The sequence below is a fragment of the Tachypleus tridentatus genome, chromosome 11 (assembly GCF_004210375.1).
Source record: "Tachypleus tridentatus isolate NWPU-2018 chromosome 11, ASM421037v1, whole genome shotgun sequence".
Classification (NCBI taxonomy): domain Eukaryota; kingdom Metazoa; phylum Arthropoda; class Merostomata; order Xiphosura; family Limulidae; genus Tachypleus; species Tachypleus tridentatus.
Genome location: NC_134835.1, coordinates 57,934,911 through 57,946,209, shown reverse-complemented (window position 1 = coordinate 57,946,209; position 11,299 = coordinate 57,934,911). Strand labels below are relative to the sequence as shown.

Sequence of the window (11,299 nt, the reverse complement as noted above, 5' to 3'; positions counted from 1 at the left end):
AGTCGATAACCATATTGTAGCGGTGTGCGAAAAGAATCCTAACCAAAGCAAGGTGTAAAGAAACACCATGGAATTCGACAACTTCGCTGATACAAAATTTTACAAATTGGAAGAAGAGTTTTTGCGACTTATAAATTAAAAAAGAACTTTTATTTCACTTACTAACGAAAGTAGGTTCCCCAAATAAAGATGCTCCAGACGTTCAATATTTCCTCTTTTTCTTCGTCGTGCACAACAGGTGCGTTTTGATGATTGTGTATATTTCATACCTCCTTGATGGTATACAGCCCAAGTACTTCTCCCAAAACATTTTCGAGCAGAAATATATCGGCCAAAACATCATTCGACAGAACTCGTAAAGTTCCCGATATTTAATATATTTCGAAGTTCTTTTATTTCAAAAGGGCGTTTCAAGAAACTCGTTTAATTTTTTTTTGTCAAAATCGTGTTTTATTGCCAGTACTGAAATGTTGTAAGGAAAGTGAAGTTTTCGTTTTAACTTGCCGTCGTTGAAATACCCCATACGGAATGTATATCTTTTATCGATTTTCAAGAAACATTCAAAACCATTTGCACTACGAGATCATTTTCTTCATGTTAAATAAGCCGTGATACACTTTCTTCTTCCACACTGGAATTTCTAATGTGTAAAAGTTTACCTTTGAATCAGATTCCAGTTACACGTCACATGCGAAAAGTAAATTCTGCATCTCGTAGAAACGACAGATTATTAAATGTTCATATTTTTTGTTGTTTTTCTCTAAAGTAAAAACACAGTGTGGGGGACATTGTTTTTCGTTTTGTTTCTAAAAGAAAGAGAGAACTTAAAAGCTGGACGAAACTACGAAAAGTCTATTTAAAAGTTTCTCAAACTGCACTTCACTGTTGGTGAGACGTTGATCCTTGAGTAGTTTCCTTTTGAGCCAGAATGCTCAAAGAATTGTATTTGATATATAGTATAGCATGAGGTGAGATTCAAATCCTCGGAGCCAGTTGTTTTAGTTCAAAGAATTTACGAAATTTCTTTAATAGCGGTTCTGATATTGTGTTTTTGTTCTGTAGGACGTTAAAGACGAACGTTTAAAGGATAAATGAACATTGTAAATTTCTTTCAGACAATTTTTGGAACACAAGCCGAGATAGCTCAGTTGGGAGAGCGTTAGACTGAAGATCTAAAGGTCCCTGGTTCGATCCCGGGTCTCGGCGATGTATGTAGATTCTTTTAGGTTGATTTAGTCGTCCTGACCTGTTCTTTGAATGAGCTCGGAAAGGACAACTTTTCAAAATTAATCACTAAATCTACTGGTTTACAGATCGATATTTTAATTTATTCACTTTTGCGTTTCGCGAACACAGTTAAAAGCATGGCAGAGTGACGCTGACTAGTAGTGAAATCATACGTACATCGCTATCAAATCCTTTCTTCGGTATAACACAAAAAACAAAGAAACGAACTACGCATCGCATTTTCTCTATCAGAAGGGGTTTCCATGTTCTATGTACAGGGGAAAATAGTGAACGCCAAGTGTACAATTGTAAATTTACCGTCGATTTATAATATCCGTGTGAAAATGTATCAGACGATTTCACAATTTTTTTTCGCTATTTTGTTAGGAAGTATAACAAATATGGAAAATCCAATATCACGTGCTTCAATGTAAACGTGTTAAAAAATTTCGTGTTCTTTCAGAACCGTTAAAGAGTATTCACATACACGTGAATATCTGACAAAGGCATAAGATATATATTTCATAAAATTATACCGAATTCTAACACAAATACTTCCCCACCCACTACTCAGTAGTATTAATATTTAAAACTTTTAATACCTCCATGTGATCCTCCTGTGTTTACATATACTACCAATCGAGTGAACACGGAATCTTGAGGAAGATACAAGGTCTATCCCGTATAAAACTAGGGTTATCATGTGACGGAGAGTTCTCGATTTATTTATCATTTAAAAGAAGCCTAAACGGGAAATATAAAAGATATTTTCTTTCAAAATAAGTACCCTAAACGTGATCAACTTGAAGAGAAATAACTAAAGACATAACGTTATCTTTCTTGAAAATTTTGCTTAATATATGGTAAATAAATATTAAGAAGTGTGTAATTTTTCTGACTAGTGAACGTTATTCAACGAAGGTTAAAGATTAGTTACCCTACCATACTATTACTCTATATTCTAACAATAATGAGATCAATTTGGTCTGTAGAATTTAATGTTATAGGAACGTGCTTAGAGGAGTGTCAATAATATCACGTTTCCCAATAAATACGCTTTGTATCCATAGTTAGGTGCATTCTCAAGAAACGTTAATAGCTTGGAATAGCGTACAGATTCCGTCGCTCGACCAGCTTACGAAGTGGCGTGGTTTCGGAAAAAACCGCAACGACAATCCTCGCCTTTTGAACTTTTTAACCATTACAGTTTTACAATCAAAGAGTGGGCTGTTGGTGTTGTTGAGTAGCTACCCACCCTCTTGCCTATCACTGCTAAGATGATACACGGGGTACAGTCGATAACCATATTGTAGCGGTGTGCGAAAAGAATCCTAACCAAAGCAAGGTGTAAAGAAACACCATGGAATTCGACAACTTCGCTGATACAAAATTTTACAAATTGGAAGAAGAGTTTTTGCGACTTATAAATTAAAAAAGAACTTTTATTTCACTTACTAACGAAAGTAGGTTCCCCAAATAAAGATGCTCCAGACGTTCAATATTTCCTCTTTTTCTTCGTCGTGCACAACAGGTGCGTTTTGATGATTGTGTATATTTCATACCTCCTTGATGGTATACAGCCCAAGTACTTCTCCCAAAACATTTTCGAGCAGAAATATATCGGCGAAAACATCATTCGACAGAACTCGTAAAGTTCCCGATATTTAATATATTTCGAAGTTCTTTTATTTCAAAAGGGCGTTTCAAGAAACTCGTTTAATTTTTTTTTGTCAAAATCGTGTTTTATTGCCAGTACTGAAATGTTGTAAGGAAAGTGAAGTTTTCGTTTTAACTTGCCGTCGTTGAAATACCCCATACGGAATGTATATCTTTTATCGATTTTCAAGAAACATTCAAAACCATTTGCACTACGAGATCATTTTCTTCATGTTAAATAAGCCGTGATACACTTTCTTCTTCCACACTGGAATTTCTAATGTGTAAAAGTTTACCTTTGAATCAGATTCCAGTTACACGTCACATGCGAAAAGTAAATTCTGCATCTCGTAGAAACGACAGATTATTAAATGTTCATATTTTTTGTTGTTTTTCTCTAAAGTAAAAACACAGTGTGGGGGACATTGTTTTTCGTTTTGTTTCTAACAGAAAGAGAGAACTTAAAAGCTGGACGAAACTACGAAAAGTCTATTTAAAAGTTTCTCAAACTGCACTTCACTGTTGGTGAGACGTTGATCCTTGAGTAGTTTCCTTTTGAGCCAGAATGCTCAAAGAATTGTATTTGATATATAGTATAGCATGAGGTGAGATTCAAATCCTCGGAGCCAGTTGTTTTAGTTCAAAGAATTTACGAAATTTCTTTAATAGCGGTTCTGATATTGTGTTTTTGTTCTGTAGGACGTTAAAGACGAACGTTTAAAGGATAAATGAACATTGTAAATTTCTTTCAGACAATTTTTGGAACACAAGCCGAGATAGCTCAGTTGGGAGAGCGTTAGACTGAAGATCTAAAGGTCCCTGGTTCGATCCCGGGTCTCGGCGATGTATGTAGATTCTTTTAGGTTGATTTAGTCGTCCTGACCTGTTCTTTGAATGAGCTCGGAAAGGACAACTTTTCAAAATTAATCACTAAATCTACTGGTTTACAGATCGATATTTTAATTTATTCACTTTTGCGTTTCGCGAACACAGTTAAAAGCATGGCAAAGTGACGCTGACTAGTAGTGAAATCATACGTACATCGCTATCAAATCCTTTCTTCGGTATAACACAAAAAACAAAGAAACGAACTACGCATCGCATTTTCTCTATCAGAAGGGGTTTCCATGTTCTATGTACAGGGGAAAATAGTGAACGCCAAGTGTACAATTGTAAATTTACCGTCGATTTATAATATCCGTGTGAAAATGTATCAGACGATTTCACAATTTTTTTTCGCTATTTTGTTAGGAAGTATAACAAATATGGAAAATCCAATATCACGTGCTTCAATGTAAACGTGTTAAAAAATTTCGTGTTCTTTCAGAACCGTTAAAGAGTATTCACATACACGTGAATATCTGACAAAGGCATAAGATATATATTTCATAAAATTATACCGAATTCTAACACAAATACTTCCCCACCCACTACTCAGTAGTATTAATATTTAAAACTTTTAATACCTCCATGTGATCCTCCTGTGTTTACATATACTACCAATCGAGTGAACACGGAATCTTGAGGAAGATACAAGGTCTATCCCGTATAAAACTAGGGTTATCATGTGACGGAGAGTTCTCGATTTATTTATCATTTAAAAGAAGCCTAAACGGGAAATATAAAAGATATTTTCTTTCAAAATAAGTACCCTAAACGTGATCAACTTGAAGAGAAATAACTAAAGACATAACGTTATCTTTCTTGAAAATTTTTGCTTAATATATGGTAAATAAATATTAAGAAGTGTGTAATTTTTCTGACTAGTGAACGTTATTCAACGAAGGTTAAAGATTAGTTACCCTACCATACTATTACTCTATATTCTAACAATAATGAGATCAATTTGGTCTGTAGAATTTAATGTTATAGGAACGTGCTTAGAGGAGTGTCAATAATATCACGTTTCCCAATAAATACGCTTTGTATCCATAGTTAGGTGCATTCTCAAGAAACGTTAATAGCTTGGAATAGCGTACAGATTCCGTCGCTCGACCAGCTTACGAAGTGGCGTGGTTTCGGAAAAAACCGCAACGACAATCCTCGCCTTTTGAACTTTTTAACCATTACAGTTTTACAATCAAAGAGTGGGCTGTTGGTGTTGTTGAGTAGCTACCCACCCTCTTGCCTATCACTGCTAAGATGATACACGGGGTACAGTCGATAACCATATTGTAGCGGTGTGCGAAAAGAATCCTAACCAAAGCAAGGTGTAAAGAAACACCATGGAATTCGACAACTTCGCTGATACAAAATTTTACAAATTGGAAGAAGAGTTTTTGCGACTTATAAATTAAAAAAGAACTTTTATTTCACTTACTAACGAAAGTAGGTTCCCCAAATAAAGATGCTCCAGACGTTCAATATTTCCTCTTTTTCTTCGTCGTGCACAACAGGTGCGTTTTGATGATTGTGTATATTTCATACCTCCTTGATGGTATACAGCCCAAGTACTTCTCCCAAAACATTTTCGAGCAGAAATATATCGGCCAAAACATCATTCGACAGAACTCGTAAAGTTCCCGATATTTAATATATTTCGAAGTTCTTTTATTTCAAAAGGGCGTTTCAAGAAACTCGTTTAATTTTTTTTTGTCAAAATCGTGTTTTATTGCCAGTACTGAAATGTTGTAAGGAAAGTGAAGTTTTCGTTTTAACTTGCCGTCGTTGAAATACCCCATACGGAATGTATATCTTTTATCGATTTTCAAGAAACATTCAAAACCATTTGCACTACGAGATCATTTTCTTCATGTTAAATAAGCCGTGATACACTTTCTTCTTCCACACTGGAATTTCTAATGTGTAAAAGTTTACCTTTGAATCAGATTCCAGTTACACGTTACATGCGAAAAGTAAATTCTGCATCTCGTAGAAACGACAGATTATTAAATGTTCATATTTTTTGTTGTTTTTCTCTAAAGTAAAAACACAGTGTGGGGGACATTGTTTTTCGTTTTGTTTCTAACAGAAAGAGAGAACTTAAAAGCTGGACGAAACTACGAAAAGTCTATTTAAAAGTTTCTCAAACTGCACTTCACTGTTGGTGAGACGTTGATCCTTGAGTAGTTTCCTTTTGAGCCAGAATGCTCAAAGAATTGTATTTGATATATAGTATAGCATGAGGTGAGATTCAAATCCTCGGAGCCAGTTGTTTTAGTTCAAAGAATTTACGAAATTTCTTTAATAGCGGTTCTGATATTGTGTTTTTGTTCTGTAGGACGTTAAAGACGAACGTTTAAAGGATAAATGAACATTGTAAATTTCTTTCAGACAATTTTGGAACACAAGCCGAGATAGCTCAGTTGGGAGAGCGTTAGACTGAAGATCTAAAGGTCCCTGGTTCGATCCCGGTCTCGGCGATGTATGTAGATTCTTTTAGGTTGATTTAGTCGTCCTGACCTGTTCTTTGAATGAGCTCGGAAAGGACAACTTTTCAAAATTAATCACTAAATCTACTGGTTTACAGATCGATATTTTAATTTATTCACTTTTGCGTTTCGCGAACACAGTTAAAAGCATGGCAGAGTGACGCTGACTAGTAGTGAAATCATACGTACATCGCTATCAAATCCTTTCTTCGGTATAACACAAAAAACAAAGAAACGAACTACGCATCGCATTTTCTCTATCAGAAGGGGTTTCCATGTTCTATGTACAGGGAAAATAGTGAACGCCAAGTGTACAATTGTAATTTTACCGTCGATTTATAAAATCCGTGTGAAAATGTATCAGACGATTTCACAATTTTTATTCGCTATTTTGTTAGGAAGTATAACAAATATGGAAAATCCAATATCACGTGCCTCAATGTAAACGTGTTAAAATTTCGTGTTCTTTCAGAACTGTTAAAGAGTATTCACATACACGTGAATATCTGACAAAGGCATAAGATATATATTTCATAAAATTATACCGAATTCTAACACAAATACTTCCCCACCCACTACTCAGTAGTATTAATATTTAAAACTTTTAATACCTCCATGTGATCCTCCTGTGTTTACATATACTACCAATCGAGTGAACACGGAATCTTGAGGAAGATACAAGGTCTATCCCGTATAAAACTAGGGTTATCATGTGACGGAGAGTTCTCGATTTATTTATCATTTAAAAGAAGCCTAAACGGGAAATATAAAAGATATTTTCTTTCAAAATAAGTACCCTAAACGTGATCAACTTGAAGAGAAATAACTAAAGACATAACGTTATCTTTCTTGAAAATTTTTGCTTAATATATGGTAAATAAATATTAAGAAGTGTGTAATTTTTCTGACTAGTGAACGTTATTCAACGAAGGTTAAAGATTAGTTACCCTACCATACTATTACTCTATATTCTAACAATAATGAGATCAATTTGGTCTGTAGAATTTAATGTTATAGGAACGTGCTTAGAGGAGTGTCAATAATATCACGTTTCCCAATAAATACGCTTTGTATCCATAGTTAGGTGCATTCTCAAGAAACGTTAATAGCTTGGAATAGCGTACAGATTCCGTCGCTCGACCAGCTTACGAAGTGGCGTGGTTTCGGAAAACCGCAACGACAATCCTCGCCTTTGAACTTTTAACCATTACAGTTTTACAATCAAAGAGTGGGCTGTTGGTGTTGTTGAGTAGCTACCCACCCTCTTGCCTATCACTGCTAAGATGATACACGGGGTACAGTCGATAACCATATTGTAGCGGTGTGCGAAAAGAATCCTAACCAAAGCAAGGTGTAAAGAAACACCATGGAATTCGACAACTTCGCTGATACAAAATTTTACAAATTGGAAGAAGAGTTTTTGCGACTTATAAATTAAAAAAGAACTTTTATTTCACTTACTAACGAAAGTAGGTTCCCAAATAAAGATGCTCCAGACGTTCAATATTTCCTCTTTTCTTCGTCGTGCACAACAGGTGCGTTTTGATGATTGTGTATATTTCATACCTCCTTGATGGTATACAGCCCAAGTACTTCTCCCAAAACATTTTCGAGCAGAAATATATCGGCCAAAACATCATTCGACAGAACTCGTAAAGTTCCCGATATTTAATATATTTCGAAGTTCTTTTATTTCAAAAGGGCGTTTCAAGAAACTCGTTTAATTTTTTTTGTCAAAATCGTGTTTTATTGCCAGTACTGAAATGTTGTAAGGAAAGTGAAGTTTTCGTTTTAACTTGCCGTCGTTGAAATACCCCATACGGAATGTATATCTTTTATCGATTTTCAAGAAACATTCAAAACCATTTGCACTACGAGATCATTTTCTTCATGTTAAATAAGCCGTGATACACTTTCTTCTTCCACACTGGAATTTCTAATGTGTAAAAGTTTACCTTTGAATCAGATTCCAGTTACACGTTACATGCGAAAAGTAAATTCTGCATCTCGTAGAAACGACAGATTATTAAATGTTCATATTTTTTGTTGTTTTTCTCTAAAGTAAAAACACAGTGTGGGGGACATTGTTTTTCGTTTTGTTTCTAAAAGAAAGAGAGAACTTAAAAGCTGGACGAAACTACGAAAAGTCTATTTAAAAGTTTCTCAAACTGCACTTCACTGTTGGTGAGACGTTGATCCTTGAGTAGTTTCCTTTTGAGCCAGAATGCTCAAAGAATTGTATTTGATATATAGTATAGCATGAGGTGAGATTCAAATCCTCGGAGCCAGTTGTTTTAGTTCAAAGAATTTACGAAATTTCTTTAATAGCGGTTCTGATATTGTGTTTTTGTTCTGTAGGACGTTAAAGACGAACGTTTAAAGGATAAATGAACATTGTAAATTTCTTTCAGACAATTTTTGGAACACAAGCCGAGATAGCTCAGTTGGGAGAGCGTTAGACTGAAGATCTAAAGGTCCCTGGTTCGATCCCGGGTCTCGGCGATGTATGTAGATTCTTTTAGGTTGATTTAGTCGTCCTGACCTGTTCTTTGAATGAGCTCGGAAAGGACAACTTTTCAAAATTAATCACTAAATCTACTGGTTTACAGATCGATATTTTAATTTATTCACTTTTGCGTTTCGCGAACACAGTTAAAAGCATGGCAAAGTGACGCTGACTAGTAGTGAAATCATACGTACATCGCTATCAAATCCTTTCTTCGGTATAACACAAAAAACAAAGAAACGAACTACGCATCGCATTTTCTCTATCAGAAGGGGTTTCCATGTTCTATGTACAGGGGAAAATAGTGAACGCCAAGTGTACAATTGTAAATTTACCGTCGATTTATAATATCCGTGTGAAAATGTATCAGACGATTTCACAATTTTTTTTCGCTATTTTGTTAGGAAGTATAACAAATATGGAAAATCCAATATCACGTGCTTCAATGTAAACGTGTTAAAAAATTTCGTGTTCTTTCAGAACCGTTAAAGAGTATTCACATACACGTGAATATCTGACAAAGGCATAAGATATATATTTCATAAAATTATACCGAATTCTAACACAAATACTTCCCCACCCACTACTCAGTAGTATTAATATTTAAAACTTTTAATACCTCCATGTGATCCTCCTGTGTTTACATATACTACCAATCGAGTGAACACGGAATCTTGAGGAAGATACAAGGTCTATCCCGTATAAAACTAGGGTTATCATGTGACGGAGAGTTCTCGATTTATTTATCATTTAAAAGAAGCCTAAACGGGAAATATAAAAGATATTTTCTTTCAAAATAAGTACCCTAAACGTGATCAACTTGAAGAGAAATAACTAAAGACATAACGTTATCTTTCTTGAAAATTTTTGCTTAATATATGGTAAATAAATATTAAGAAGTGTGTAATTTTTCTGACTAGTGAACGTTATTCAACGAAGGTTAAAGATTAGTTACCCTACCATACTATTACTCTATATTCTAACAATAATGAGATCAATTTGGTCTGTAGAATTTAATGTTATAGGAACGTGCTTAGAGGAGTGTCAATAATATCACGTTTCCCAATAAATACGCTTTGTATCCATAGTTAGGTGCATTCTCAAGAAACGTTAATAGCTTGGAATAGCGTACAGATTCCGTCGCTCGACCAGCTTACGAAGTGGCGTGGTTTCGGAAAAACCGCAACGACAATCCTCGCCTTTTGAACTTTTTAACCATTACAGTTTTACAATCAAAGAGTGGGCTGTTGGTGTTGTTGAGTAGCTACCCACCCTCTTGCCTATCACTGCTAAGATGATACACGGGGTACAGTCGATAACCATATTGTAGCGGTGTGCGAAAAGAATCCTAACCAAAGCAAGGTGTAAAGAAACACCATGGAATTCGACAACTTCGCTGATACAAAATTTTACAAATTGGAAGAAGAGTTTTTGCGACTTATAAATTAAAAAAAGAACTTTTATTTCACTTACTAACGAAAGTAGGTTCCCAAATAAAGATGCTCCAGACGTTCAATATTTCCTCTTTTTCTTCGTCGTGCACAACAGGTGCGTTTTGATGATTGTGTATATTTCATACCTCCTTGATGGTATACAGCCCAAGTACTTCTCCCAAAACATTTTCGAGCAGAAATATATCGGCCAAAACATCATTCGACAGAACTCGTAAAGTTCCCGATATTTAATATATTTCGAAGTTCTTTTATTTCAAAAGGGCGTTTCAAGAAACTCGTTTAATTTTTTTTGTCAAAATCGTGTTTTATTGCCAGTACTGAAATGTTGTAAGGAAAGTGAAGTTTTCGTTTTAACTTGCCGTCGTTGAAATACCCCATACGGAATGTATATCTTTTATCGATTTTCAAGAAACATTCAAAACCATTTGCACTACGAGATCATTTTCTTCATGTTAAATAAGCCGTGATACACTTTCTTCTTCCACACTGGAATTTCTAATGTGTAAAAGTTTACCTTTGAATCAGATTCCAGTTACACGTTACATGCGAAAAGTAAATTCTGCATCTCGTAGAAACGACAGATTATTAAATGTTCATATTTTTTGTTGTTTTTCTCTAAAGTAAAAACACAGTGTGGGGGACATTGTTTTTCGTTTTGTTTCTAAAAGAAAGAGAGAACTTAAAAGCTGGACGAAACTACGAAAAGTCTATTTAAAAGTTTCTCAAACTGCACTTCACTGTTGGTGAGACGTTGATCCTTGAGTAGTTTCCTTTTGAGCCAGAATGCTCAAAGAATTGTATTTGATATATAGTATAGCATGAGGTGAGATTCAAATCCTCGGAGCCAGTTGTTTTAGTTCAAAGAATTTACGAAATTTCTTTAATAGCGGTTCTGATATTGTGTTTTTGTTCTGTAGGACGTTAAAGACGAACGTTTAAAGGATAAATGAACATTGTAAATTTCTTTCAGACAATTTTGGAACACAAGCCGAGATAGCTCAGTTGGGAGAGCGTTAGACTGAAGATCTAAAGGTCCCTGGTTCGATCCCGGGTCTCGGCGATGTATGTAGATTCTTTTAGGTTGA

General features: G+C 35.1%; 5 non-coding genes across 5 annotated transcripts; all 5 read left to right on the top strand.

The window, feature by feature from the left end:
* The first annotated feature begins 1,133 nt into the window (after nt 1-1,133).
* Nucleotides 1,134-1,206, top strand: TRNAF-GAA (transfer RNA phenylalanine (anticodon GAA)). The gene has a single exon. It is a non-coding gene; the product is annotated as a tRNA-Phe (tRNA).
* A 2,447-nt stretch (nt 1,207-3,653) lies between these two features.
* TRNAF-GAA (transfer RNA phenylalanine (anticodon GAA)) lies at nt 3,654-3,726 on the top strand. Its single transcript has one exon. It is a non-coding gene; the product is annotated as a tRNA-Phe (tRNA).
* Nucleotides 3,727-6,173: 2,447 nt separating this feature from the next.
* Nucleotides 6,174-6,245, top strand: TRNAF-GAA (transfer RNA phenylalanine (anticodon GAA)). Its single transcript has one exon. It is a non-coding gene; the product is annotated as a tRNA-Phe (tRNA).
* A 2,438-nt stretch (nt 6,246-8,683) lies between these two features.
* TRNAF-GAA (transfer RNA phenylalanine (anticodon GAA)) lies at nt 8,684-8,756 on the top strand. The gene has a single exon. It is a non-coding gene; the product is annotated as a tRNA-Phe (tRNA).
* A 2,445-nt stretch (nt 8,757-11,201) lies between these two features.
* Nucleotides 11,202-11,274, top strand: TRNAF-GAA (transfer RNA phenylalanine (anticodon GAA)). Its single transcript has one exon. It is a non-coding gene; the product is annotated as a tRNA-Phe (tRNA).
* Nucleotides 11,275-11,299: the final 25 nt, after the last annotated feature.